This window comes from Stigmatopora argus, chromosome 8 (assembly GCF_051989625.1).
Source record: "Stigmatopora argus isolate UIUO_Sarg chromosome 8, RoL_Sarg_1.0, whole genome shotgun sequence".
Classification (NCBI taxonomy): Eukaryota; Metazoa; Chordata; class Actinopteri; order Syngnathiformes; family Syngnathidae; genus Stigmatopora; species Stigmatopora argus.
The window spans coordinates 880,001-897,500 of record NC_135394.1 but is presented as its reverse complement, the minus strand read 5'-3'; the positions used below and the strand labels follow the sequence as shown (position 1 = coordinate 897,500).

At 45.8% G+C, this 17,500-nt stretch overlaps 33 non-coding genes and 8 pseudogenes across 33 annotated transcripts; all 41 read right to left on the bottom strand.

Moving 5' to 3' along the window:
* Positions 1-23, bottom strand: part of LOC144080681 (5S ribosomal RNA) — a 123-nt pseudogene extending 100 nt beyond the window's left edge.
* Positions 24-342: 319 nt separating this feature from the next.
* On the bottom strand, positions 343-461 carry LOC144080749 (5S ribosomal RNA; annotated as a pseudogene).
* Positions 462-777: 316 nt separating this feature from the next.
* LOC144080026 (5S ribosomal RNA) lies at positions 778-896 on the bottom strand. Its single transcript, XR_013302069.1, has one exon. It is a non-coding gene; the product is annotated as a 5S ribosomal RNA (ribosomal RNA).
* A 316-nt stretch (positions 897-1,212) lies between these two features.
* LOC144080124 (5S ribosomal RNA) lies at positions 1,213-1,331 on the bottom strand. The gene has a single exon (XR_013302163.1). It is a non-coding gene; the product is annotated as a 5S ribosomal RNA (ribosomal RNA).
* A 316-nt stretch (positions 1,332-1,647) lies between these two features.
* On the bottom strand, positions 1,648-1,766 carry LOC144080865 (5S ribosomal RNA). The gene has a single exon (XR_013302708.1). It is a non-coding gene; the product is annotated as a 5S ribosomal RNA (ribosomal RNA).
* Positions 1,767-2,082: 316 nt separating this feature from the next.
* LOC144080262 (5S ribosomal RNA) lies at positions 2,083-2,201 on the bottom strand. The gene has a single exon (XR_013302299.1). It is a non-coding gene; the product is annotated as a 5S ribosomal RNA (ribosomal RNA).
* Positions 2,202-2,514: 313 nt separating this feature from the next.
* On the bottom strand, positions 2,515-2,633 carry LOC144080649 (5S ribosomal RNA; annotated as a pseudogene).
* A 316-nt stretch (positions 2,634-2,949) lies between these two features.
* Positions 2,950-3,073, bottom strand: LOC144080404 (5S ribosomal RNA). Its single transcript, XR_013302435.1, has one exon. It is a non-coding gene; the product is annotated as a 5S ribosomal RNA (ribosomal RNA).
* A 316-nt stretch (positions 3,074-3,389) lies between these two features.
* On the bottom strand, positions 3,390-3,508 carry LOC144079608 (5S ribosomal RNA). The gene has a single exon (XR_013301666.1). It is a non-coding gene; the product is annotated as a 5S ribosomal RNA (ribosomal RNA).
* Positions 3,509-3,824: 316 nt separating this feature from the next.
* LOC144080640 (5S ribosomal RNA) lies at positions 3,825-3,943 on the bottom strand (annotated as a pseudogene).
* Positions 3,944-4,259: 316 nt separating this feature from the next.
* Positions 4,260-4,378, bottom strand: LOC144080423 (5S ribosomal RNA). The gene has a single exon (XR_013302454.1). It is a non-coding gene; the product is annotated as a 5S ribosomal RNA (ribosomal RNA).
* A 316-nt stretch (positions 4,379-4,694) lies between these two features.
* Positions 4,695-4,813, bottom strand: LOC144080261 (5S ribosomal RNA). Its single transcript, XR_013302298.1, has one exon. It is a non-coding gene; the product is annotated as a 5S ribosomal RNA (ribosomal RNA).
* A 313-nt stretch (positions 4,814-5,126) lies between these two features.
* Positions 5,127-5,245, bottom strand: LOC144080646 (5S ribosomal RNA; annotated as a pseudogene).
* A 316-nt stretch (positions 5,246-5,561) lies between these two features.
* LOC144080403 (5S ribosomal RNA) lies at positions 5,562-5,685 on the bottom strand. The gene has a single exon (XR_013302434.1). It is a non-coding gene; the product is annotated as a 5S ribosomal RNA (ribosomal RNA).
* A 316-nt stretch (positions 5,686-6,001) lies between these two features.
* Positions 6,002-6,120, bottom strand: LOC144079607 (5S ribosomal RNA). Its single transcript, XR_013301665.1, has one exon. It is a non-coding gene; the product is annotated as a 5S ribosomal RNA (ribosomal RNA).
* Positions 6,121-6,436: 316 nt separating this feature from the next.
* Positions 6,437-6,555, bottom strand: LOC144080520 (5S ribosomal RNA). Its single transcript, XR_013302547.1, has one exon. It is a non-coding gene; the product is annotated as a 5S ribosomal RNA (ribosomal RNA).
* A 316-nt stretch (positions 6,556-6,871) lies between these two features.
* On the bottom strand, positions 6,872-6,990 carry LOC144080422 (5S ribosomal RNA). Its single transcript, XR_013302453.1, has one exon. It is a non-coding gene; the product is annotated as a 5S ribosomal RNA (ribosomal RNA).
* A 316-nt stretch (positions 6,991-7,306) lies between these two features.
* Positions 7,307-7,425, bottom strand: LOC144080988 (5S ribosomal RNA). The gene has a single exon (XR_013302827.1). It is a non-coding gene; the product is annotated as a 5S ribosomal RNA (ribosomal RNA).
* Positions 7,426-7,741: 316 nt separating this feature from the next.
* LOC144080864 (5S ribosomal RNA) lies at positions 7,742-7,860 on the bottom strand. Its single transcript, XR_013302707.1, has one exon. It is a non-coding gene; the product is annotated as a 5S ribosomal RNA (ribosomal RNA).
* Positions 7,861-8,176: 316 nt separating this feature from the next.
* Positions 8,177-8,295, bottom strand: LOC144080151 (5S ribosomal RNA). The gene has a single exon (XR_013302190.1). It is a non-coding gene; the product is annotated as a 5S ribosomal RNA (ribosomal RNA).
* A 313-nt stretch (positions 8,296-8,608) lies between these two features.
* Positions 8,609-8,727, bottom strand: LOC144080346 (5S ribosomal RNA). The gene has a single exon (XR_013302379.1). It is a non-coding gene; the product is annotated as a 5S ribosomal RNA (ribosomal RNA).
* A 316-nt stretch (positions 8,728-9,043) lies between these two features.
* LOC144080592 (5S ribosomal RNA) lies at positions 9,044-9,162 on the bottom strand. The gene has a single exon (XR_013302614.1). It is a non-coding gene; the product is annotated as a 5S ribosomal RNA (ribosomal RNA).
* Positions 9,163-9,478: 316 nt separating this feature from the next.
* On the bottom strand, positions 9,479-9,597 carry LOC144080642 (5S ribosomal RNA; annotated as a pseudogene).
* A 316-nt stretch (positions 9,598-9,913) lies between these two features.
* Positions 9,914-10,032, bottom strand: LOC144079941 (5S ribosomal RNA). The gene has a single exon (XR_013301988.1). It is a non-coding gene; the product is annotated as a 5S ribosomal RNA (ribosomal RNA).
* Positions 10,033-10,348: 316 nt separating this feature from the next.
* LOC144080487 (5S ribosomal RNA) lies at positions 10,349-10,467 on the bottom strand. Its single transcript, XR_013302516.1, has one exon. It is a non-coding gene; the product is annotated as a 5S ribosomal RNA (ribosomal RNA).
* A 316-nt stretch (positions 10,468-10,783) lies between these two features.
* On the bottom strand, positions 10,784-10,902 carry LOC144079940 (5S ribosomal RNA). Its single transcript, XR_013301987.1, has one exon. It is a non-coding gene; the product is annotated as a 5S ribosomal RNA (ribosomal RNA).
* Positions 10,903-11,218: 316 nt separating this feature from the next.
* LOC144079804 (5S ribosomal RNA) lies at positions 11,219-11,337 on the bottom strand. The gene has a single exon (XR_013301855.1). It is a non-coding gene; the product is annotated as a 5S ribosomal RNA (ribosomal RNA).
* A 316-nt stretch (positions 11,338-11,653) lies between these two features.
* Positions 11,654-11,772, bottom strand: LOC144080997 (5S ribosomal RNA). Its single transcript, XR_013302836.1, has one exon. It is a non-coding gene; the product is annotated as a 5S ribosomal RNA (ribosomal RNA).
* A 316-nt stretch (positions 11,773-12,088) lies between these two features.
* LOC144079504 (5S ribosomal RNA) lies at positions 12,089-12,207 on the bottom strand. The gene has a single exon (XR_013301565.1). It is a non-coding gene; the product is annotated as a 5S ribosomal RNA (ribosomal RNA).
* A 313-nt stretch (positions 12,208-12,520) lies between these two features.
* On the bottom strand, positions 12,521-12,643 carry LOC144080761 (5S ribosomal RNA; annotated as a pseudogene).
* Positions 12,644-12,961: 318 nt separating this feature from the next.
* On the bottom strand, positions 12,962-13,080 carry LOC144080025 (5S ribosomal RNA). Its single transcript, XR_013302068.1, has one exon. It is a non-coding gene; the product is annotated as a 5S ribosomal RNA (ribosomal RNA).
* A 316-nt stretch (positions 13,081-13,396) lies between these two features.
* On the bottom strand, positions 13,397-13,515 carry LOC144080123 (5S ribosomal RNA). Its single transcript, XR_013302162.1, has one exon. It is a non-coding gene; the product is annotated as a 5S ribosomal RNA (ribosomal RNA).
* Positions 13,516-13,831: 316 nt separating this feature from the next.
* LOC144080064 (5S ribosomal RNA) lies at positions 13,832-13,950 on the bottom strand. Its single transcript, XR_013302105.1, has one exon. It is a non-coding gene; the product is annotated as a 5S ribosomal RNA (ribosomal RNA).
* Positions 13,951-14,266: 316 nt separating this feature from the next.
* LOC144080298 (5S ribosomal RNA) lies at positions 14,267-14,390 on the bottom strand. The gene has a single exon (XR_013302334.1). It is a non-coding gene; the product is annotated as a 5S ribosomal RNA (ribosomal RNA).
* A 313-nt stretch (positions 14,391-14,703) lies between these two features.
* Positions 14,704-14,822, bottom strand: LOC144080704 (5S ribosomal RNA; annotated as a pseudogene).
* A 316-nt stretch (positions 14,823-15,138) lies between these two features.
* Positions 15,139-15,257, bottom strand: LOC144080415 (5S ribosomal RNA). Its single transcript, XR_013302446.1, has one exon. It is a non-coding gene; the product is annotated as a 5S ribosomal RNA (ribosomal RNA).
* A 316-nt stretch (positions 15,258-15,573) lies between these two features.
* Positions 15,574-15,692, bottom strand: LOC144080863 (5S ribosomal RNA). Its single transcript, XR_013302706.1, has one exon. It is a non-coding gene; the product is annotated as a 5S ribosomal RNA (ribosomal RNA).
* Positions 15,693-16,005: 313 nt separating this feature from the next.
* LOC144081007 (5S ribosomal RNA) lies at positions 16,006-16,124 on the bottom strand. Its single transcript, XR_013302846.1, has one exon. It is a non-coding gene; the product is annotated as a 5S ribosomal RNA (ribosomal RNA).
* A 316-nt stretch (positions 16,125-16,440) lies between these two features.
* LOC144079673 (5S ribosomal RNA) lies at positions 16,441-16,559 on the bottom strand. Its single transcript, XR_013301730.1, has one exon. It is a non-coding gene; the product is annotated as a 5S ribosomal RNA (ribosomal RNA).
* A 313-nt stretch (positions 16,560-16,872) lies between these two features.
* LOC144080509 (5S ribosomal RNA) lies at positions 16,873-16,991 on the bottom strand. The gene has a single exon (XR_013302537.1). It is a non-coding gene; the product is annotated as a 5S ribosomal RNA (ribosomal RNA).
* Positions 16,992-17,307: 316 nt separating this feature from the next.
* On the bottom strand, positions 17,308-17,426 carry LOC144080108 (5S ribosomal RNA). The gene has a single exon (XR_013302147.1). It is a non-coding gene; the product is annotated as a 5S ribosomal RNA (ribosomal RNA).
* Between the last annotated feature and the right edge of the window lie 74 nt (positions 17,427-17,500).

Here is a 17,500-nt window from a genome sequence, read left to right as displayed (position 1 = left end):
GGGTAGTATGTATGGCCGTGAGCAACATTGTCGCTGAACAAATCCCCTTTGGAAATACGAACGGTCCATAGTCTTGCACGTGCTAATCGTGTATTTGGATATTTGGATCGGGTGTGGAGGGTGAGGGGTCCTCTTTGGAGAACCCTTCGTTAAAGGAGTCGACTTTGTTGCCGCTTGCTCTTCTTTTGCTTTATTACTTCTACAACTACGGGAATGAAGATTATCAGAAGGAGAGCTTCAATAAAATGTTGTGAGATGTGCAGAGGAGGGAAGTCTTTCATGATTTAGGAGGTCAAAAGGAGATGAACATCCATGACATTTTCGAAAATGGTTTTGACAAGATGCTTACAGCACCTGGTATTCCCAAGCGGTCTCCCATCCAGGTACTAACAAGGCCCAACTCTGCTTAGCTTCTGAGATCAGACGAGATCGGGCGTTTTCAGGGTAGTATGGCGGTGAGCAACATTGTCGCTGAACAAATCCCCTTTGGAAATCCGAACGGTCCATAGTCTTGCATGTGGATCGTGTATTTGGATATTTGGATCGGGTGTGGAGGGTGAGGGGTCCTCTTTGGAGAACCCTTCGTTAAAGGAGTCGACTTTGTTGCCGCTTGCTCTTCTTTTGCTTTATTACTTCTACAACTACGGGAATGAAGATTATCAGAAGGAGAGCTTCAATAAAATGTTGTGAGATGTGCAGAGTAGGGAAGTCTTTCATAATTTAGGATGTCAAAAGGAGATGAACATCCATGAAATGTCGAAAATGGTTTTGACAAGATGCTTACAGCACCTGGTATTCCCAAGCGGTCTCCCATCCAGGTACGAACCAGGCCCAACCCTGCTTAGCTTCCGAGATCAGACGAGATCGGGCGTTTTTAGGGTAGTATGGCCGTGAGCAACATTGTTGCTGAACAAATCCCCTTTGGAAATCCGAACGGTCCATAGTCTTGCATGTGGATCGTGTATTTGGATATTTGGATCGGGTGTGGAGGGTGAGGGGTCCTCTTTGGAGAACCCTTCGTTAAAGGAGTCGACTTTGTTGCCGCTTGCTCTTCTTTTGCTTTATTACTTCTACAACTACGGGAATGAAGATTATCAGAAGGAGAGCTTCAATAAAATGTTGTGAGATGTGCAGAGGAGGGAAGTCTTTCATGATTTAGGAGGTCAAAAGGAGATGAACATCCTTGAAATGTCGAAAATGGTTTTGACAAGATGCTTACAGCACCTGGTATTCCCAAGCGGTCTCCCATCCAGGTACTAACCAGGCCCAACCCTGCTTAGCTTCCAAGATCAGACGAGATCGGGCTTTTTCAGGGTAGTATGGCCGTGAGCAACATTGTCGCTGAACAAATCCCCTTTGGAAATCCGAACGGTCCATAGTCTTGCATGTGCATCGTGTATTTGGATATTTGGATCGCGTGTGGAGGGTGAGGGGTCCTCTTTGGAGAACCCTTCGTTAAAGGAGTTGGCTTTGTTGCCGCTTGCTCTTCTTTTGCTTTATTACTTCTACAACTACGGGAATGAAGATTATCAGAAGGAGAGCTTCAATAAAATGTTGTGAGATGTGCAGAGGAGGGAAGTCTTTCATGATTTAGGAGGTCAAAAGGAGATGAACATCCATGAAATGTCGAAAACGGTTTTGACAAGATGCTTACAGCACCTGGTATTCCCAAGCGGTCTCCCATCCAGGTACTAACCAGGCCCAACCCTGCTTAGCTTCCGAGATCAGACGAGATCGGGCGTTTTCAGGGTAGTATGGCCGTGAGCAACATTGTCGCTGAACAAATCCCCTTTGGAAATCCGAACGGTCCATAGTCTTGCATGTGGATCGTGTATTTGGATATTTGGATCGGGTGTGGAGGGTGAGGGGTCCTCTTTGGAGAACCCTTCGTTAAAGGAGTCAACTTTGTTGCCGCTTGCTCTTCTTTTGCTTTATTACTTCTACAACTACGGGAATGAAGATTATCAGAAGGAGAGCTTCAAGAAAATGTTGTGAGATGTGCAGAGGAGGGAAGTCTTTCATGATTTAGGATGTCAAAAGGAGATGAACATCCATGAAATGTCGAAAATGGTTTTGACAAGATGCTTAAAGCACCTGGTATTCCCAAGCAGTCTCCCATCCAGGTACTAACCAGGCCCAACCCTGCTTAGCTTCCGAGATCAGACGAGATCGGGCGTTTTCAGGGTAGTATGGCCGTGAGCAACATTGTTGCTGAATAAATCCCCTTTGGAAATTCAAACGGTCCATAGTCTTGCATGTGGATCGTGTATTTGGATATTTGGATCCGATGTGGAGGGCGAGGGGTCCTCTTTGGAAAGCCCTTCGTTGAAGGAGTCGACTTTGTTGCCGCTTGCTATTCTTTTGCTTTATTACTTCTACATCTACGGGAATGAAGATTATCAGGAGAGCTTCAATAAAATGTCGTGAGATATGCAGAGGAGGGAAGTCTTTCATGATTTAGGAGGTCAAAAGGAGATGAACATCCATGAAATGTCGAAAATGGTTTTGACAAGATGCTTACAGCACCTGGTAATCCCAAGCAGTCTCCCATCCAGGTACTAACCAGGCCCAACCCTGCTTAGCTTCCGAGATCAGACGAGATCGGTCGTTTTCAGGGTAGTATGGCCATGAGCAACATTATCGCTGAACAAATCCCCTTTGGAAAGCCGAACGGTCCATAGTCTTGCATGTGGATCGTGTATTTGGATATTTGGATCGGGTGTGGAGGGTGAGTGGTCCTCTTTGGTGAACCCTTCGTTAAAGGAGTCGACTTTGTTGCCGCTTGCTCTTCTTTTGCTTTATTACTTCTACAACTACGGGAATGAAGATTATCAGAAGGAGAGCTTCAATAAAATGTTGTGAGATGTGCAGAGTAGGGAAGTCTTTCATGATTTAGGATGTCAAAAGGAGATGAACATCCATGAAATGTCGAAAATGGTTTTGACAAGATGCTTACAGCACCTCACCTGGTATTCCCAAGCGGTCTCCCATCCAGGTACTAACCAGGCCCAACCCTGCTTAGCTTCCGAGATCAGACGAGATCGGGCGTTTTCAGGGTAGTATGGCCGTGAGCAACGTGGTCACTGAACAAATCCCCTTTGGAAATCCGAACGGTCCATAGTCTTGCATGTGGATCGTGTATTTGGATATTTGGATCGGGTGTGGAGGGTGAGGGGTCCTCTTTGGAGAACCCTTCGTTAAAGGAGTCGACTTTGTTGCCGCTTGCTCTTCTTTTGCTTTATTACTTCTACAACTACGGGAATGAAGATTATCAGAAGGAGAGCTTCAATAAAATGTTGTGAGATGTGCAGAGGAGGGAAGTCTTTCATGATTTAGGAGGTCAATAGGAGATGAACATCCATGAAATGTCGAAAACGGTTTTGACAAGATGCTTACAGCACCTGGTATTCCCAAGCGGTCTCCCATCCAGGTACTAACCAGGCCCAACCCTGCTTAGCTTCCGAGATCAGACAAGATCGGGCGTTTTCAGGGTAGTATGGCCGTGAGCAACATTGTTGCTGAACAAATCCCCTTTGGAAATCCGAACGGTCCATAGTCTTGCATGTGGATCGTGTATTTGGATATTTGGATCGGGTGTGGAGGGTGAGGGGTCCTCTTTGGAGAACCCTTCGTTAAAGGAGTCGACTTTGTTGCCGCTTGCTCTTCTTTTGCTTTATTACTTCTACAACTACGGGAATGAAGATTATCAGAAGGAGAGCTTCAATAAAATGTTGTGAGATGTGCAGAGGAGGGAAGTCTTTCATGATTTAGGAGGTCAAAAGGAGATGAACATCCTTGAAATGTCGAAAATGGTTTTGACAAGATGCTTACAGCACCTGGTATTCCCAAGCGGTCTCCGATCCAGGTACTAACCAGGCCCAACCCCGCTTAGCTTCCAAGATCAGACGAGATCAGGCGTTTTCAGGGTAGTATGGCCGTGAGCAACAATGTCGCTGAACAAATCCCCTTTGGAAATCCGAACGGTCCATAGTCTTGCATGTGGATCGTGTATTTGGATATTTGGATCGGGTGTGGAGGGTGAGGGGTCCTCTTTGGAGAACCCTTCGTTAAAGGAGTCGACTTTGTTGCCGCTTGCTCTTCTTTTGCTTTATTACTTCTACAACTACGGGAATGAAGATTATCAGAAGGAGAGCTTCAATAAAATGTTGTGAGATGTGCAGAGGAGGGAAGTCTTTCATGATTTAGGAGGTCAAAAGGAGATGAACATCCTTGAAATGTCGAAAATGGTTTTGACAAGATGCTTACAGCACCTGGTATTCGCAAGCGGTCTCCCATCCAGGTACCAACCAGGCCGAACCCTGCTTAGCTTCCGAGATCAGACGAGATCGGGCGTTTTCAGGGTAGTATGGCCGTGAGCAACATTGTCGCTGAACAAATCCCCTTTGGAAATCCGAACGGTCCATAGTCTTGCATGTGGATCGTGTATTTGGATATTTGGATCGGGTGTGGAGGGTGAGGGGTCCTCTTTGGAGAACCCTTCGTTAAAGGAGTCAACTTTGTTGCCGCTTGCTCTTCTTTTGCTTTATTACTTCTACAACTACGGGAATGAAGATTATCAGAAGGAGAGCTTCAAGAAAATGTTGTGAGATGTGCAGAGGAGGGAAGTCTTTCATGATTTAGGATGTCAAAAGGAGATGAACATCCATGAAATGTCGAAAATGGTTTTGACAAGATGCTTAAAGCACCTGGTATTCCCAAGCAGTCTCCCATCCAGGTACTAACCAGGCCCAACCCTGCTTAGCTTCCGAGATCAGACGAGATCGGGCGTTTTCAGGGTAGTATGGCCGTGAGCAACATTGTTGCTGAATAAATTCCCTTTGGAAATTCAAACGGTCCATAGTCTTGCATGTGGATCGTGTATTTGGATATTTGGATCCGATGTGGAGGGCGAGGGGTCCTCTTTGGAAAGCCCTTCGTTGAAGGAGTCGACTTTGTTGCCGCTTGCTATTCTTTTGCTTTATTACTTCTACATCTACGGGAATGAAGATTATCAGGAGAGCTTCAATAAAATGTCGTGAGATATGCAGAGGAGGGAAGTCTTTCATGATTTAGGAGGTCAAAAGGAGATGAACATCCATGAAATGTCGAAAATGGTTTTGACAAGATGCTTACAGCACCTGGTAATCCCAAGCAGTCTCCCATCCAGGTACTAACCAGGCCCAACCCTGCTTAGCTTCCGAGATCAGACGAGATCGGTCGTTTTCAGGGTAGTATGGCCATGAGCAACATTATCGCTGAACAAATCCCCTTTGGAAAGCCGAACGGTCCATAGTCTTGCATGTGGATCGTGTATTTGGATATTTGGATCGGGTGTGGAGGGTGAGTGGTCCTCTTTGGTGAACCCTTCGTTAAAGGAGTCGACTTTGTTGCCGCTTGCTCTTCTTTTGCTTTATTACTTCTACAACTACGGGAATGAAGATTATCAGAAGGAGAGCTTCAATAAAATGTTGTGAGATGTGCAGAGTAGGGAAGTCTTTCATGATTTAGGATGTCAAAAGGAGATGAACATCCATGAAATGTCGAAAATGGTTTTGACAAGATGCTTACAGCACCTCACCTGGTATTCCCAAGCGGTCTCCCATCCAGGTACTAACCAGGCCCAACCCTGCTTAGCTTCCGAGATCAGACGAGATCGGGCGTTTTCAGGGTAGTATGGCCGTGAGCAACGTGGTCACTGAACAAATCCCCTTTGGAAATCCGAACGGTCCATAGTCTTGCATGTGGATCGTGTATTTGGATATTTGGATCGGGTGTGGAGGGTGAGGGGTCCTCTTTGGAGAACCCTTCGTTAAAGGAGTCGACTTTGTTGCCGCTTGCTCTTCTTTTGCTTTATTACTTCTACAACTACGGGAATGAAGATTATCAGAAGGAGAGCTTCAATAAAATGTTGTGAGATGTGCAGAGGAGGGAAGTCTTTCATGATTTAGGAGGTCAATAGGAGATGAACATCCATGAAATGTCGAAAACGGTTTTGACAAGATGCTTACAGCACCTGGTATTCCCAAGCGGTCTCCCATCCAGGTACTAACCAGGCCCAACCCTGCTTAGCTTCCGAGATCAGACAAGATCGGGCGTTTTCAGGGTAGTATGGCCGTGAGCAACATTGTTGCTGAACAAATCCCCTTTGGAAATCCGAACGGTCCATAGTCTTGCATGTGGATCGTGTATTTGGATATTTGGATCGGGTGTGGAGGGTGAGGGGTCCTCTTTGGAGAACCCTTCGTTAAAGGAGTCGACTTTGTTGCCGCTTGCTCTTCTTTTGCTTTATTACTTCTACAACTACGGGAATGAAGATTATCAGAAGGAGAGCTTCAATAAAATGTTGTGAGATGTGCAGAGGAGGGAAGTCTTTCATGATTTAGGAGGTCAAAAGGAGATGAACATCCTTGAAATGTCGAAAATGGTTTTGACAAGATGCTTACAGCACCTGGTATTCCCAAGCGGTCTCCGATCCAGGTACTAACCAGGCCCAACCCCGCTTAGCTTCCAAGATCAGACGAGATCGGGCGTTTTCAGGGTAGTATGGCCGTGAGCAACAATGTCGCTGAACAAATCCCCTTTGGAAATCCGAACGGTCCATAGTCTTGCATGTGGATCGTGTATTTGGATATTTGGATCGGGTGTGGAGGGTGAGGGGTCCTCTTTGGAGAACCCTTCGTTAAAGGAGTCGACTTTGTTGCCGCTTGCTCTTCTTTTGCTTTATTACTTCTACAACTACGGGAATGAAGATTATCAGAAGGAGAGCTTCAATAAAATGTTGTGAGATGTGCAGAGGAGGGAAGTCTTTCATGATTTAGGAGGTCAAAAGGAGATGAACATCCTTGAAATGTCGAAAATGGTTTTGACAAGATGCTTACAGCACCTGGTATTCGCAAGCGGTCTCCCATCCAGGTACCAACCAGGCCGAACCCTGCTTAGCTTCCGAGATCAGACGAGATCGGGCGTTTTCAGGGTAGTATGGCCGTGAGCAACATTGTCGCTGAACAAATCCCCTTTGGAAATCCGAACGGTCCATAGTCTTGCATGTGGATCGTGTATTTTGATATTTGGATCGGTTGTGGAGGGTGAGGGGTCCTCTTTGGAGAACCCTTCGTTAAAGGAGTCGACTTTGTTGCCGCTTGCTCTTCTTTTGCTTTATTACTTCTACAACTACGGGAATGAAGATTATCAGAAGGAGAGCTTCAATAAAATGTTGTGAGATGTGCAGAGGAGGGAAGTCTTTCATGATTTAGGAGGTCAAAAGGAGATGAACATCACTGAAATGTCGAAAACGGTTTTGTCAAGATGCTTACAGCACCTGGTATTCCCAAGCGGTCTCCCATCCAGGTACTAACCAGGCCCAAACCTGCTTAGCTTCCGAGATCAGACGAGATCGGGCGTTTTCAGGGTGGTATGGCCGTGAGCAACATTGTCGCTGAACAAATCCCCTTTGGAAATCCGAACGGTCCATAGTCTTGCATGTGGATCGTGTATTTGGATATTTGGATCGGGTGTGGAGGGTGAGGGGTCCTCTTTGGAGAACCCTTCGTTAAAGGAGTCAACTTTGTTGCCGCTTGCTCTTCTTTTGCTTTATTACTTCTACAACTTCGGGAATGAAGATTATCAGAAGGAGAGCTTCAATAAAATGTTGTGAGATGTGCAGAGGAGGGAAGTCTTTCATGATTTAGGAGGTCAAAAGGAGATGAACATCCATGAAATGTCGAAAATGGTTTTGACAAGATGCTTACAGCACCTGGTATTCCCAAGCGGTCTCCCATCCAGGTACTAACCAGGCCCAACCCTGCTTAGCTTCCGAGATCAGACGAGATCGGGCGTTTTCAGGGTAGTATGGCCGTGAGCAACATTTTTGCTGAACAAATCCCCTTTGGAAATCCGAACGGTCCATAGTCTTGCATGTGGATCGTGTATTTGGATATTTGGATCGGGTGTGGAGGGTGAGTGGTCCTCTTTGGTGAACCCTTCGTTAAAGGAGTCGACTTTGTTGCCGCTTGCTCTTCTTTTGCTTTATTACTTCTACAACTACGGGAATGAAGATTATCAGAAGGAGAGCTTCAATAAAATGTTGTGAGATGTGCAGAGTAGGGATGTCTTTCATGATTTAGGATGTCAAAAGGAGCTGAACATCCATGAAATGTCGAAAATGGTTTTGACAAGATGCTTACAGCACCTGGTATTCCCAAGTGGTCTCCCATCCACGTACTAACCAGGCCCAACCCTGCTTAGCTTCCAAGATCAGACGAGATCGGGCGTTTTCAGGGTAGTATGGCCATGAGCAACATTGTCGCTGAATAAATCCCCTTTGGAAATTCAAACGGTCCATAGTCTTGCATGTGGATCGTGTATTTGGATATTTTGATCCGGTGTGGAGGGCGAGGGGTCCTCTTTGGAAAGCCCTTCGTTGAAGGAGTCGACTTTGTTGCCGCTTGCTATTCTTTTGCTTTATTACTTCTACAACTACGGGAATGAAGATTATCAGGAGAGCTTCAATAAAATGTTGTGAGATATGCAGAGGAGGGAAGTCTTTCATGATTTAGGAGGTCAAAAGGAGATGAACATCCATGAAATGTCGAAAATGGTTTTGACAAGATGCTTACAGCACCTGGTATTCCGAAGCGGTCTCCCATCCAGGTACTAACCAGGCCCAACCCTGCTTAACTTCCGAGAGCAGACGAGATCGGGCGTTTTCAGGGTAGTATGGCCGTGACCAACATTGTCGCTGAACAAATCCCCTTTGGAAATCCGAACGGTCCATAGTCTTGCATGTGGATCGTGTATTTGGATATTTGGATCGGGTGTGGAGGGTGAGGGGTCCTCTTTGGAGAACCCTTCGTTAAAGGAGTCGACTTTGTTGCCGCTTGCTCTTCTTTTGCTTTATTAGTTCTACAACTACGGGAATGAAGATTATCAGAAGGAGAGCTTCAATAAAATGTTGTGAGATGTGCAGAGGAGGGAAGTCTTTCATGATTTAGGAGGTCAAAAGGAGATGAACATCCTTTAAATGTCGAAAATGGTTTTGACAAGATGCTTACAGCACCTGGTATTCCCAAGCAGTCTCCGATCCAGGTACTAACCAGGCCCAACCCTGCTTAGCTTCCAAGATCAGACGAGATCGGGCGTTTTCAGGGTAGAATGGCCGTGAGCAACAATGTCGCTGAACAAATCCCCTTTGGAAATCCGAACGGTCCATAGTCTTGCATGTGGATCGTGTATTTGGATATTTGGATCGGGTGTGGAGGGTGAGGGGTCCTCTTTGGAGAACCCTTCGTTAAAGGAGTCGACTTTGTTGCCGCTTGCTCTTCTTTTGCTTTATTACTTCTACAACTACGGGAATGAAGATTATCAGAAGGAGAGCTTCAATAAAATGTTGTGAGATGTGCAGAGGAGGGAAGTCTTTCATGATTTAGGAGGTCAAAAGGAGATGAACATCCATGAAATGTCGAAAATGGTTTTGACAAGATGCTAACAGCACCTGGTATTCGCAAGCGGTCTCCCATCCAGGTACTTACCAGGCCGAACCCTGCTTAGCTTCCGAGATCAGACGAGATCGGGCATTTTCAGGGTAGTATGGCCGTGTGCAACGTTGTCGCTGAACAAATCCCCTTTGGAAATCCGAACGGTCCATAGTCTTGCATGTGGATCGTGTATTTTGATATTTGGATCGGTTGTGGGGGGTGAGGGGTCCTCTTTGGAGAACCCTTCGTTAAAGGAGTCGACTTTGTTGCCGCTTGCTCTTCTTTTGCTTTATTACTTCTACAACTACGGGAATGAAGATTATCAGAAGGAGAGCTTCAATAAAATGTTGTGAGATGTGCAGAGGAGGGAAGTCTTTCATGATTTAGGAGGTCAAAAGGAGATGAACATCCATGAAATGTCGAAAATGGTTTTGACAAGATGCTTACAGCACCTGGTATTCCCAAGCGGTCTCCCATCCAGGTACTAACCAGGCCCAACCCTGCTTAGCTTCCTAGATCAGACGAGATCGGGCGTTTTCAGGGTAGTATGGCCGTGAGCAACATTGTCGCTGAACAAATCCCCTTTGGAAATCCGAACGGTCCATAGTCTTGCATGTGGATCGTGTATTTGGATATTTGGATCGGGTGTGGAGGGTGAGTGGTCCTCTTTGGTGAACCCTTCGTTAAAGGAGTCGACTTTGTTGCCGCTTGCTCTTCTTTTGCTTTATTACTTCTACAACTACGGGAATGAAGATTATCAGAAGGAGAGCTTCAATAAAATGTTGTGAGATGTGCAGAGTAGGGAAGTCTTTCATGATTTAGGATGTCAAAAGGAGATGAACATCCATGAAATGTCGAAAATGGTTTTGACAAGATGCTTACAGCACCTGGTATTCCCAAGCGGTCTCCCATCCAGGTACTAACCAGGCCCAACCCTGCTTAGCTTCCGCGATCAGACGAGATCGGGCATTTTCAGGGTAGTATGGCCGTGTGCAACGTTGTCGCTGAACAAATCCCCTTTGGAAATCCGAACGGTCCATAGTCTTGCATGTGGATCGTGTATTTTGATATTTGGATCGGTTGTGGAGGGTGAGGGGTCCTCTTTGGAGAACCCTTCGTTAAAGGAGTCGACTTTGTTGCCGCTTGCTGTTCTTTTGCTTTATTACTTCTACAACTACGGGAATAAAGATTATCAGAAGGAGAGCTTCAATAAAATGTTGTGAGATGTGCAGAGGAGGGAAGTCTTTCATGATTTAGGAGGTCAAAAGGAGATGAACATCCATGAAATGTCGAAAATGGTTTTGACAAGATGCTTACAGCACCTGGTATTCCCAAGCGGTCTCCCATCCAGGTACTAACCAGGCCCAACCCTGCTTAGCTTCCTAGATCAGACGAGATCGGGCGTTTTCAGGGTAGTATGGCCGTGAGCAACATTGTCGCTGAACAAATCCCCTTTGGAAATCCGAACGGTCCATAGTCTTGCATGTGGATCGTGTATTTGGATATTTGGATCGGGTGTGGAGGGTGAGTGGTCCTCTTTGGTGAACCCTTCGTTAAAGGAGTCGACTTTGTTGCCGCTTGCTCTTCTTTTGCTTTATTACTTCTACAACTACGGGAATGAAGATTATCAGAAGGAGAGCTTCAATAAAATGTTGTGAGATGTGCAGAGTAGGGAAGTCTTTCATGATTTAGGATGTCAAAAGGAGATGAACATCCATGAAATGTCGAAAATGGTTTTGACAAGATGCTTACAGCACCTGGTATTCCCAAGCGGTCTCCCATCCAGGTACTAACCAGGCCCAACCCTGCTTAGCTTCCGCGATCAGACGAGATCGGGCGTTTTCAGGGTAGTATGGCCGTGAGCAACATTGTCACTGAACAAATCCCCTTTGGAAATCCGAACGGTCCATAGTCTTGCATGTGGATCGTGTATTTGGATATTTGGATCGGGTGTGGAGGGTGAGGGGTCCTCTTTGGAGAACCCTTCGTTAAAGGAGTCGACTTTGTTGCCGCTTGCTCTTCTTTTGCTTTATTACTTCTACAACTACGGGAATGAAGATTATCAGAAGGAGAGCTTCAATAAAATGTTGTGAGATGTGCAGAGGAGGGATGTCTTTCATGATTTAGGAGGTCAAAAGGAGATGAACATCCTTGAAATGTCGAAAATGGTTTTGACAAGATGCTTACAGCACCTGGTATTCCCAAGCGGTCTCCCATCCAGGTACTAACCAGGCCCAACCCTGCTTAGCTTCCGAGATCAGACGAGATCGGGCATTTTCAGGGTAGTATGGCCGTGAGCAACATTGTCGCTGAACAAATCCCCTTTGGAAATCCGAACGGTCCATAGTCTTGCATGTGGATCGTGTATTTGGATATTTGAATCGGGTGTGGAGGGTGAGGGGTCCTCTTTGGAGAACCCTTCGTTAAAGGAGTCGACTTTGTTGCCGCTTGCTCTTCTTTTGCTTTATTACTTCTACAACTACGGGAATGAAGATTATCAGAAGGAGAGCTTCAATAAAATGTTGTGAGATGTGCAGAGTAGGGAAGTCTTTCATGATTTAGGATGTCAAAAGGAGCTGAACATCCATGAAATGTCGAAAATGGTTTTGACAAGATGCTTACAGCACCTGGTATTCCCAAGTGGTCTCCCATCCAGGTACTAACCAGGCCCAACCCTGCTTAGCTTCCGAGAACAGACGAGATCGGGCGTTTTCAGGGTAGTATGGCCGTGAGCAACATTATCGCTGAATAAATCCCCTTTGGAAATTCAAACGGTCCATAATCTTGCATGTGGATCGTGTATTTGGATATTTGGATCCGATGTGGAGGGCGAGGGGTCCTCTTTGGAAAGCCCTTCGTTGAAGGAGTCGACTTTGTTGCCGCTTGCTATTCTTTTGCTTTATTACTTCTACAACTACGGGAATGAAGATTATCAGGAGAGCTTCAATAAAATGTTGTGAGATATGCAGAGGAGGGAAGTCTTTCATGATTTAGGAGGTCAAAAGGAGATGAACATCCTTGAAATGCCGAAAATGGTTTTGACAAGATGCTTACAGCACCTGGTATTCCCAAGCGGTCTCCCATCCAGGTACTAACCAGGCCCAACCCTGCTTAGCTTCCAAGATCAGACGAGATCGGGCATTTTCAGGGTAGTATGTATGTCCGTGAGCAACATTGTCGCTGAACAAATCCCCTTTGGAAATACGAACGGTCCATAGTCTTGCACGTGCTAATCGTGTATTTGGATATTTGGATCGGGTGTGGAGGGTGAGGGGTCCTCTTTGGAGAACCCTTCGTTAAAGGAGTCGACTTTGTTGCCGCTTGCTCTTCTTTTGCTTTATTACTTCTACAACTACGGGAATGAAGATTATCAGAAGGAGAGCTTCAATAAAATGTTGTGAGATGTGCAGAGTAGGGAAGTCTTTCATAATTTAGGATGTCAAAAGGAGATGAACATCCATGAAATGTCGAAAATGGTTTTGACAAGATGCTTACAGCACCTGGTATTCCCAAGCGGTCTCCCATCCAGGTACGAACCAGGCCCAACCCTGCTTAGCTTCCGAGATCAGACGAGATCGGGCGTTTTTAGGGTAGTATGGCCGTGAGCAACATTGTCGCTGAACAAATCCCCTTTGGAAATCCGAACGGTCCATAGTCTTGCATGTGGATCGTGTATTTGGATATTTGGATCGGGTGTGGAGGGTGAGGGGTCCTCTTTGGAGAACCCTTCGTTAAAGGAGCCGACTTTGTTGCCGCTTGCTCTTCTTTTGCTTTATTCCTTCTACAACTACGGGAATGAAGATTATCAGAAGGAGAGCTTCAATAAAATGTTGTGAGATGTGCAGAGGAGGGAAGTCTTTCATGATTTAGGAGGTCAAAAGGAGATGAACATCCTTAAAATGTCGAAAATGGTTTTGACAAGATGCTTACAGCACCTGGTATTCCCAAGCGGTCTCCCATCCAGGTACTAACCAGGCCCAACCCTGCTTAGCTTCCAAGATCAGACGAGATCGGGCTTTTTCAGGGTAGTATGGCCGTGAGCAACATTGTCGCTGAATAAATCCCCTTTGGAAATTCAAACGGTCCATAGTCTTGCATGTGGATCGTGTATTTGGATATTTGGATCGGGTGTGGAGGGTGAGGGGTCCTCTTTGGAGAACCCTTCGTTAAAGGAGTCGACTTTGTTGCCGCTTGCTCTTCTTTTGCTTTATTACTTCTACAACTACGGGAATGAAGATTATCAGAAGGAGAGCTTCAATAAAATGTTGTGAGATGTGCAGAGGAGGGAAGTCTTTCATGATTTAGGAGGTCAAAAGGAGATGAACATCCATGAAATGTCGAAAATGGTTTTGACAAGATGCTTACAGCACCTGGTATTCCCAAGCGGTCTCCCATTCAGGTACTAACCAGGCACAACCCTGCTTAGCTTCCGAGATCAGACGAGATCGGGCGTTTTCAGGGTAGTATGGCCGTGAGCAACATTGTCGCTGAACAAATCCCCTTTGGAAATCCGAACGGTCCATAGTCTTGCATGTGCATCGTGTATTTGGATATTTGGATCGCGTGTGGAGGGTGAGGGGTCCACTTTGGAGAACCCTTCGTTAAAGGAGTTGGCTTTGTTGCCGCTTGCTCTTCTTTTGCTTTATTACTTCTACAACTACGGGAATGAAGATTATCAGAAGGAGAGCTTCAATAAAATGTTGTGAGATGTGCAGAGGAGGGAAGTCTTTCATGATTTAGGAGGTCAAAAGGAGATGAACATCCATGAAATGTCGAAAACGGTTTTGACAAGATGCTTACAGCACCTCACCTGGTATTCCCAGGCGGTCTCCCATCCAGGTACTAACCAGGCCCAACCCTGCTTAGCTTCCGAGATCAGACGAGATCGGGCGTTTTCAGGGTAGTATGGCCGTGAGCAACATTGTTGCTGAATAAATCCCCTTTGGAAATTCAAACGGTCCATAGTCTTGCATGTGGATCGTGTATTTGGATATTTGGATCCGATGTGGAGGGCGAGGGGTCCTCTTTGGAAAGCCCTTCGTTGAAGGAGTCGACTTTGTTGCCGCTTGCTATTCTTTTGCTTTATTACTTCTACAACTACGGGAATGAAGATTATCAGGAGAGCTTCAATAAAATGTTGTGAGATATGCAGAGGAGGGAAGTCTTTCATGATTTAGGAGGTCAAAAGGAGATGAACATCCATGAAATGTCGAAAATGGTTTTGACAAGATGCTTACAGTACCTGGTATTTACAAGCGGTCTCCAACCCAGGTACTAACCAGGCCCAACCCTGCTTAGCTTCCGAGATCAGACGAGATCGGGCGTTTTCAGGGTAGTATGGCCGTGAGCAACATTGTTGCTGAACAAATCCCCTTTGGAAATCCGAACGGTCCATAGTCTTGCATGTGGATCGTGTATTTGGATATTTGGATCGGGTGTGGAGGGTGAGGGGTCCTCTTTGGAGAACGCTTCGTTAAAGGAGTCGACTTTGTTGCCGCTTGCTCTTCTTTTGCTTTATTACTTCTTCAACTACGGGAATGAAGATTATCAGAAGGAGAGCTTCAATAAAATGTTGTGAGATGTGCAGAGGGGGGAAGTCTTTTATGATTTAGGAGGTCAAAAGGAGATGAACATCCATGAAATGTCGAAAATGGTTTTGACAAGATGCTTACAGCACCTGGTATTCCCAAGCGGTCTCCCATCCAGGTACTAACCAGGCCAAACCCTGCTTAGCTTCCGAGATCAAACGAGATCGGGCGTTTTCAGGGTAGTATGGGCATGAGCAACATTGTCGCTGAACAAATCCCCTTTGGAAATCCGAACGGTCCATAGTCTTGCATGTGGATCGTGTATTTGGATATTTGGATCGGGTGTGGAGGGTGAGTGGTCCTCTTTGGTGAACCCTTCGTTAAAGGAGTCGACTTTGTTGCCGCTTGCTCTTCTTTTGCTTTATTACTTCTACAACTACGGGAATGAAGATTATCAGAAGGAGATCTTCAATAAAATGTAGTGAGATGTGCAGAGTAGGGAAGTCTTTCATGATTTAGGATGTCAAAAGGAGCTGAACATCCATGAAATGTCGAAAATGGTTTTGACAAGATGCTTACAGCACCTGGTATTCCCAAGCGGTCTCCCATCCAGGTACTAACCAGGCCCAACCCTGCTTAGCTTCCGAGATCAGACGAGATCGGGCGTTTTCAGGGTAGTATGGCCGTGAGCAACATTGTCGCTGAATAAATCCCCTTTGGAAATTCAAACGGTCCATAGTCTTGCATGTGGATCGTGTATTTGGATATTTGGATCCGGTGTGGAGGGCGAGGGGTCCTCTTTGGAAAGCCCTTCGTTGAAGGAGTCGACTTTGTTGCCGCTTGCTATTCTTTTGCTTTATTACTTCTACAACTACGGGAATGAAGATTATCAGGAGAGCTTCAATAAAATGTTGTGAGATATGCAGAGGAGGGAAGTCTTTCATGATTTAGGAGGTCAAAAGGAGATGAACATCCTTGAAATGTCGAAAATGGATTTGACAAGATGCTTACAGCACCTGGTATTCCCAAGCGGTCTCCCATCCAGGTACTAACCAGGCCAAACCCTGCTTAGCTTCCGAGATCAGACGAGATCGGGCGTTTTCAGGGTAGTATGGCCGTGAGCAACATTGTCGCTGAATAAATCCCCTTTGGAAATTCAAACGGTCCATAGTCTTGCATGTGGATCGTGTATTTGGATATTTGGATCGGGTGTGGAGGGTGAGGGGTCCTCTTTGGAGAACCCTTCGTTAAAGGAGTCGACTTTGTTGCCGCTTGCTCTTCTTTTGCTTTATTACTTCTACAACTACGGGAATGAAGATTATCAGAAGGAGAGCTTCAATAAAATGTTGTGAGATGTGCAGAGGGGGGAAGTCTTTTATGATTTAGGAGGTCAAAAGGAGATGAACATCCATGAAATGTCGAAAATGGTTTTGACAAGATGATTACAGCACCTGGTATTCCCAAGCGGTCTCCCATCCAGGTACTAACCAGGCCAAACCCTGCTTAGCTTCCGAGATCAGACGAGATCGGGCGTTTTCAGGGTAGTATGGCCGTGAGCAACATTGTCGCTGAATAAATCCCCTTTGGAAATTCAAACGGTCCATAGTCTTGCATGTGGATCGTGTATTTGGATATTTGGATCCGGTGTGGAGGGCGAGGGGTCCTCTTTGGAAAGCCCTTCGTTGAAGGAGTCGACTTTGTTGCCGCTTGCTATTCTTTTGCTTTATTACTTCTACAACTACGGGAATGAAGATTATCAGGAGAGCTTCAATAAAATGTTGTGAGATATGCAGAGGAGGGAAGTCTTTCATGATTTAGGAGGTCAAAAGGAGATGAACATCCTTGAAATGTCGAAAATGGTTTTGACAAGATGCTTACAGCCCCTGGTATTCCCAAGCGGTCTCCCATCCAGGTACTAACCAGGCCCAACACTGCTTAGCTTCCGAGATCAGGCGAGATCGGGCGTTTTCAGGGTAGTATGGCCGTGAGCAACATTGTCGCTGAACAAATCCCCTTTGGAAATCCGAACGGTCCATAGTCTTGCATGTGGATCGTGTAAAAGGATATTTGGATCGGGTGTGGAGGGTGAGTGGTCCTCTTTGGTGAACCCTTCGTTAAAGGAGTCGACTTTGTTGCCGCTTGCTCTTCTTTTGCTTTATTACTTCTACAACTACGGGAATGAAGATTATCAGAAGGAGAGCTTCAATAAAATGTTGTGAGATGTGCAGAGTAGGGAAGTCTTTCATGATTTAGGATGTCAAAAGGAGATGAACATCCATGAAATGTCGAAAATGGTTTTGACAAGATGCTTACAGCACCTGGTATTCCCAAGCAGTCTCCCATCCAGGTACTAACCAGGCCCAACCCTGCTTAGCTTCTGAGATCAGACGAGATCGGGCGTTTTCAGGGTAGTATGGCCGTGAGCAACATTGGCGCTGAACAAATCCCCTTTGGAAATCCGAACGGTCCATAGTCTTGCATGTGGATCGTGTATTTGGA